At 36.4% G+C, this 6,362-nt stretch overlaps 1 long non-coding RNA gene across 2 annotated transcripts; it reads right to left on the reverse strand.

The window, feature by feature from the left end:
* Window positions 1-1,091: 1,091 nt before the first annotated feature.
* Window positions 1,092-2,552, reverse strand: LOC106321135. 2 transcript variants are annotated; one of them, XR_001265998.1, is made up of 5 exons: window positions 2,200-2,552; window positions 1,659-1,952; window positions 1,431-1,568; window positions 1,250-1,355; window positions 1,092-1,107 (listed from the first exon to the last, which is right to left on the reverse strand). It is a non-coding gene; the product is annotated as an uncharacterized LOC106321135 (long non-coding RNA). The 2 variants fall into 2 exon arrangements; XR_001265999.1 differs by having other exon boundaries at window positions 1,425-1,568.
* Window positions 2,553-6,362: the final 3,810 nt, after the last annotated feature.

Genomic DNA, 6,362 nt, shown 5'->3' on the forward strand with positions numbered 1-6,362 from the left:
TTAGCATCTCTATGCATATACATCCACTTCCGCAACTCGTAAATAGTCCCGGAGCCAGCCATTTTTTTTCTTTCGCGTTTTTTGTTGTTGGTGTGTTTAAAATGATGTTCAAACATCCATATTTATAGGAAATTTCGAATCTGGTAGTTGTAATTTTCCTATGAATTTACGACGAAAATTAATTAGGGGGCAAAAAAAAACGTGTAACACCTACAAAGTTGGTGGATTCAAAATTTCCTCGCTAAATACACGTAAATTATTTCCTCGTAAATAACACGCAAAGTTTAAGTCGTATTTACGAGGAAATAATATTTCCTCGTAAAATACTCGTCAAATACTACATCCACTTTACGACGAAACGCTTTTGTCGTTACTTTATGAGGAAATAACGATGACATTAGTTTTCCACGTAAGTTTCTCGTAAAATCGACATAAATTTACGAGGATTGTTTTTCCTCGTTAAATTTCCTCGTTAAGCATGTGTTTTTTTGTAGTGTAATCAATATGACATTGAAATACAAACGCAAAGAAACAATCCAGACCTTTATCAAAGTGAAATTTATGGGACAGTCCTATCACTTATTGATTGTGAGATATCACTTATTTTCACAATCATGAGTTCAGAAGCAAGTTCATAGAATAACTGGGTAATATTCAATCACAATCTCTTTGCTTGAAGCCTCAAACAATCTGTAATATATCAGAAAGTTTGTGGTTACAAAATAAAGTAAATCCAGACATGTATCTATGAGTCCATCTTCTGAGTTGTAAAAGGGGGTGAAATATGACAACGCTCAACCAAACTCATCTGCCTCCTCAAATTTTCCTTTTAGCTGATATGCTAACCTTCTCAGGAATGAAATTGCGGTTAAACATGAGAGAAGCCACTCTATATCCTTATAAAGGTACAACTTTACTAAGATATCATTCATAAGTATATTACACGTATTAGCATCAGATCCCATTTGATAAAAAAAAAATTGATAAAAAAAACATCAGATCCCAATGCTGTCCTCAGAACGTTAGCCAAAAGCTTGTCTGCCTCCTCGAGCTTTCCGAAACCACAAAGCTTCTAATGAATTTTAGTTTTGTATTTTCAAATCCTTCCTATTTAGATCAGACAACAAATTAGATCATATTTTTCCTTTATAATAAATTCAAGTGAAATACCACATCATCACAAAAGCAGCTTGATTCATTTAGCAGCTGAGAATGAGATTTTTATGAAATTAAACAAACAGAATACAACCTGCTTTAAAAGTTGGAAACCGTTGCCGAAGAGCTGCCTAGACATAAAATTTATTTGATATGGAAGAACCAAGTCGAGCTCTGTATCAATCTCCTCCGGTATGTATCTGCAAAAGTTTCACCTTTAGAAAACCAAAAAACAAAAAACCATTTTCAAAATATGATCACCCACTCACATTCACCTTAAGTAGCTTCTCTGTAGAGAAATATTGTATAGCAAATCTGCCTGCTAAATCAATCCTTACAGCATCCTCTGCTTCATCATATATATTGTTCTTGTGGAAGCTCTCTACTTCTGATGTTGAGATCTTTAGATGATACTAACAGTGAGTAATTTAAGAAGGTGTTAAAATCATGAAAAAGAACTGGATTAAGATGATATAAAAAAAAAGAATAGAGCTTTGTTTTACCGAGTTTAGTAGAATGATGAGTTAACAGCCTTTCAAGTATTGGTATAAGGGATATAAATACGATCCTGGTTATGGATTGTGTCTGGACCAAAAAGACACAATGTCAGTAATCACAATAAGCCTAGAAATCTGCAGTACTAAAACAGAGAACTAAAGAAGCTAAAACATCCTTAAAGATGATCACTAAGTGAATAGAAGAGGCTCTTCCAAACAATTGAATACGCTAGCATCAACATTGTAGTTTGCGGTAGCTTTAATTACATGGACTCAGAATTTTCCACTGACTGATATAACCTGCAAGAAACAAAAACAATCAAATTGCTTAAAAAACATTTAAAGATAATAAAAGTTTGTTGAGTTGGATTGAACTAACAACTTAACACGACACAGATCAACACTTCCGATTATTTAAATCCAAAGGAACAACTCTGATATATGAGTGAGAAAAATTCAGGACGTGAGAGTCACTACATGAACGCTTTAAAAATCAGATTACAGAAGAAAAAAAAGAGATTCCAAAGGATGAATAGTGAAACAAAACCTGTTGAGGGAAGGAAAGAGGAGAAGCCAATCTCCATGCTGGTCATCTTCAAATGCTATTGGAGTTGTGAGGATGATTCTCAAGGGATGAGGTCTTACCTTTTTATAGGTAGAGACCCACCGCTTGGAAAGGTATAATAATCATTAATTGAATGGTCGTGGTTGCAGTGGCTCGGAAGAGTTAAGATCTCATTAATGACACTGAATCAATGGAACTTGTAACGCCAGTAAGGAGATGAATCGAAAACGAAACAATACAACACGAACCGAGATAGACACAGCGATTAATGAAGAAGACTCGTCTCTCTCAAATTTTGAGAATCTCCATTAATGTTATACCTAATCAGCTTTCTGAGACGACGATGAACCTTAGAAACAAAAGTCCGCTTCACGTCGAGAAAGCGAAGGCGCCTAATGGGCCTAGGTTTCTGATGATTTTCCGGCCCAATACTAAGATAGCTCACTTGTGTAAAAGCCCTTCCGCAACCAAAACGAAGATTGAGTTTTTGTAGTGTGAGGAGGACACGTGGCAAACTGTGGTTCACCTATTTGATGACGTAGCGCAAGGAGGAAGAGAGAAAAGTCTTCTTTATATAATAAGATTCCACTTATTGTATTGTTTCTTGTGAATATAGCTATTGGCTGATCTCAACTTTCTGATTACCACTTGTTTCATTGCCCTTTATGCATGTTGGTTTTGCTTTGGCTTATATATTCTCAGTATATAATTGGTAAAAACTTTGAATTTAGCTTTGTGGCTGCATGTTTTTGGAAGATCCCAACTCAAAATTTTCATTATAGGGCTGGTTTAGAGCTCTATTGCTTTGTTTTTTTTTCCCTTTCCACAAAGTATTACACTCTTCTCACTGTGTATTTAACCTTGGTAGTTACAGAGTTTTCTATGGCTGCTAGATTATGCTTACGTTACATTAGAAGAGTCAAAAATTTTGAGGTAGTTAGGCATGTGTTTCTGCTGCAACTAGTTTGATATGCTATAAACTGAAAAGTTTAGGCAGTGGTATACTTTTTTATATATTGGGGGTGTATATTTTCAATTGTTTGTGTGCTTGATAATGCCATGAACCGAGAAGTTTTTGTAATAAAGTCTTGTTATCTTTGTCAGTAGGCCTGGGCATAAAATCCATAATCCGAAATCCGAACCGAACCCGAACCAAAAAACCCGATCCGTACCCGGTCCGAAATGTAAAAAATACCCGAATGGATCTCGTAAGGTGGTACAAAACATATCCGAACCCAAAGTGTTATTAACCGAACTCGAACGGGTAACCCGAAAACCCGAAAAAAAAACAAAAAATCCGAAAAGATATCCGAAGAAACCGGTCCGAATGTCCAAACTAATATACAATGTAATTATATGAAACATGAATATATACTTCAAATATTCAATTTCATATTTATTTTTATATGTTATCTAACAATAAGTATTTAAAATTTAAATAATTACTTTAAATACTTAATTATATATAAATAAGTATATATTTCTTATGTTTTGCTTTTAAATTTTAGATTTTATTTCGGGTATATCCGAACCGATCCGATATAACCCGAATCCGAATGATATATGGTTACTTTATGGGTTCTATGATGTGATACAAAACCGACCCGAACCCGATTTGTTATATCCGAACCCGACCCGTACTTGCAAATTTACTAGAATGGGACCTAGGAGGTGTTATCAAAAAGAACTGAAATCCAAAAAACCCGACCCGAACGCCAACGGGTACCCGAACGCCCAGGCCTACTTGTCAGACTGCAAAGCATTTATGCAGAAGTTCAACGAAGTTGCTGAATCTGAAGTAGAGAAAGAAGTGAGCAAAGATGCCTCTGACACCGCTGGTCTTCTAGAGAAGCTAACCGTCGAAGAGACAAAAACAGAGGAGAAACCTGTGGAGAAGGAGAAGACTGAAGTGGAAGCAGATGAAAAGAAAAAGGGCGAGCCAGAGAAAGCTGACGAAGAAAAGAAAACCGAAGAGGCTAGTCCCTCAACTTAAGCTGCATCAAAGTTTACGCTCCCCAGATCTTGGCGAGACATTATAGCCTTTAAGTGTTAGATGCATCTCTCTCGAGTCTACCATTGTCTGGGCACTATCTATCTACACATGTTTTGTCGAGTCATATCGCTTGTGGTCGGGTTTTGCAGTGTCGTTTTTGGGTCTTTAGTTTTTGAGTCTGAAAGTGTCGGTCGAATGATATGAGAGATTCAGGGGAGAGGTTTATTTATAAGTACATTGGATTTATTGTTTTAAGGTTTTTATGGATCGTTTTTTTTGCATGGTCTTATTATATGATGGGGGTAGAGATGATATTCGTTCACAAACCAAGTTTTCTAATATGTTTTTTTTTTATGACAAGTAAAATTCCATTCAGAAATCGAATTAAAAGTAACGATATCAAAGCTACATGCTTTATTATGCTCTATACCCAAAAGGGTCACTCAAACTGTTTACATAGAATCAACAAGACAACAACCACCATGTACTAAATTGGGTTTGGTGAATCAGCACATACATTTTGGCTATGATACAAAATACCAAAAACGAATTAGATGGGCTAAGATATGTCAACACTGTTATAATATAAGCAAGGAAGTATAACTGATTTATTTATTATATATTATTATTCTATTGTTTTGTGTTTGGTAAAAGAAGAAGTTGGACGTGAGAGAGAATAAAGAGTGATGTTTATTATTCATATATGTTACAAAGTGAAAGGGGGAGAAGGCTTTTATAGCCAACAAAGTCGGCAACAAGAGGGAAAAAAGACAAAAACATTAAACTGACATCTGGATGATGACTAATACACAACATTATAAGAATGAGACAAGTGTCTCATGAATAATCATCTATTTATAACACTCCCCCTTGATTATTCATCTTGTATTACGTAGTGCCTCGTTAAAAACCTGGTCATGGAAAAATCCATTGGGACAAAAACCATAACAAGGAAAAAAGAGTACATTGTCGTAATCTCCTCCTGAAAATAGTGGACCTAGCTTCGTCGTTACATGTCACGCAAATGCCGCATTCCGATACCGTAGATGTATTTTCGGAATGTTGTAGTCGGAAGAGCTTTGGTGAACAAGTCAGCTGGATTGTTGCATGATCGTACATATTCGATGTCCACTTCTTTATTTTTCTCGAGCTCCCTTATGTACAAGAAAAATCTTGGAGGGATGTGCTTTGTTATGTCGCTCTTGATATAGTCTTCTTTAAGTTGAGCAACACACGCCGAATTGTCTTCAAATATTTTCGTCGGCTCTTTCTCATTGACTATTCCGCTTGCTTCTTGTATGTGTTGACTCATTGATCGAAGCCACACACATTCTCGACATGCTTCATGAAGCGCAATAGTTTCTGCATGATTTGAAGATGTCGCAACCAGAGTTTGTTTCTGGGACCGCCAAGAGATTGCAGTTCCACCAATCATAAAAATATAGCCGGTTTGTGATCGAGCCTTGTGAGGATCTGATAAGTATCCTGCATCTGCAAAACCAACCATACCAAACTCGGGTTTTCTAAAATAAATTAACCCTAAATCAACTGTACCTTAGAGGTAACGAAATACATGCTTTATTCCGTCCCAGTGCCTGCGAGTAGGAGCAGAACTATATCTTGCTAGTAGATTAGTAGCAAAGGCAATATCAGGCCTAGTACAGTTTGCAAGATACAAAAGCCCACCGATAGCACTCATATAAGGTACTTCAGGACCTAATATCTTCTCGCTATCTTCGCAGGGCCTAAAAGGATCTCTCTCAACATCGAGAGTTCTACCAACCATTGGAGTACTCAAAGGAGTCGCTTTATCCATATAAAAGCGTTTCAATAACCTTTTCGTATAATTTGATTGATGCACAAATATTCATTCTCGGAGATGCTCTATCTGGAGCCCAAGACAAAACTTTGTCTTGCCGAGATCTTTCATTTCGAACTCCTCTTTCATATGAGTTCGAGCATCATCAACCTCCTTTTGAGTTCCAATTATGTTCAGGTCGTCTACATATACAGCAATGATCACAAAGCCAGATGACGATTTCTTTATAAAAACGCATGGACATATCGCATTATTCACATATCCTTTACTCAAAAGATATTCACTTAAGCGATTGTACCACATGCGTCCGGATTGCTTTAATCCGTAAAGTGA

The sequence above is a fragment of the Brassica oleracea genome, unplaced genomic scaffold, assembly GCF_000695525.1.
Source record: "Brassica oleracea var. oleracea cultivar TO1000 unplaced genomic scaffold, BOL UnpScaffold01254, whole genome shotgun sequence".
Taxonomy (NCBI): Eukaryota; Viridiplantae; Streptophyta; class Magnoliopsida; order Brassicales; family Brassicaceae; genus Brassica; species Brassica oleracea.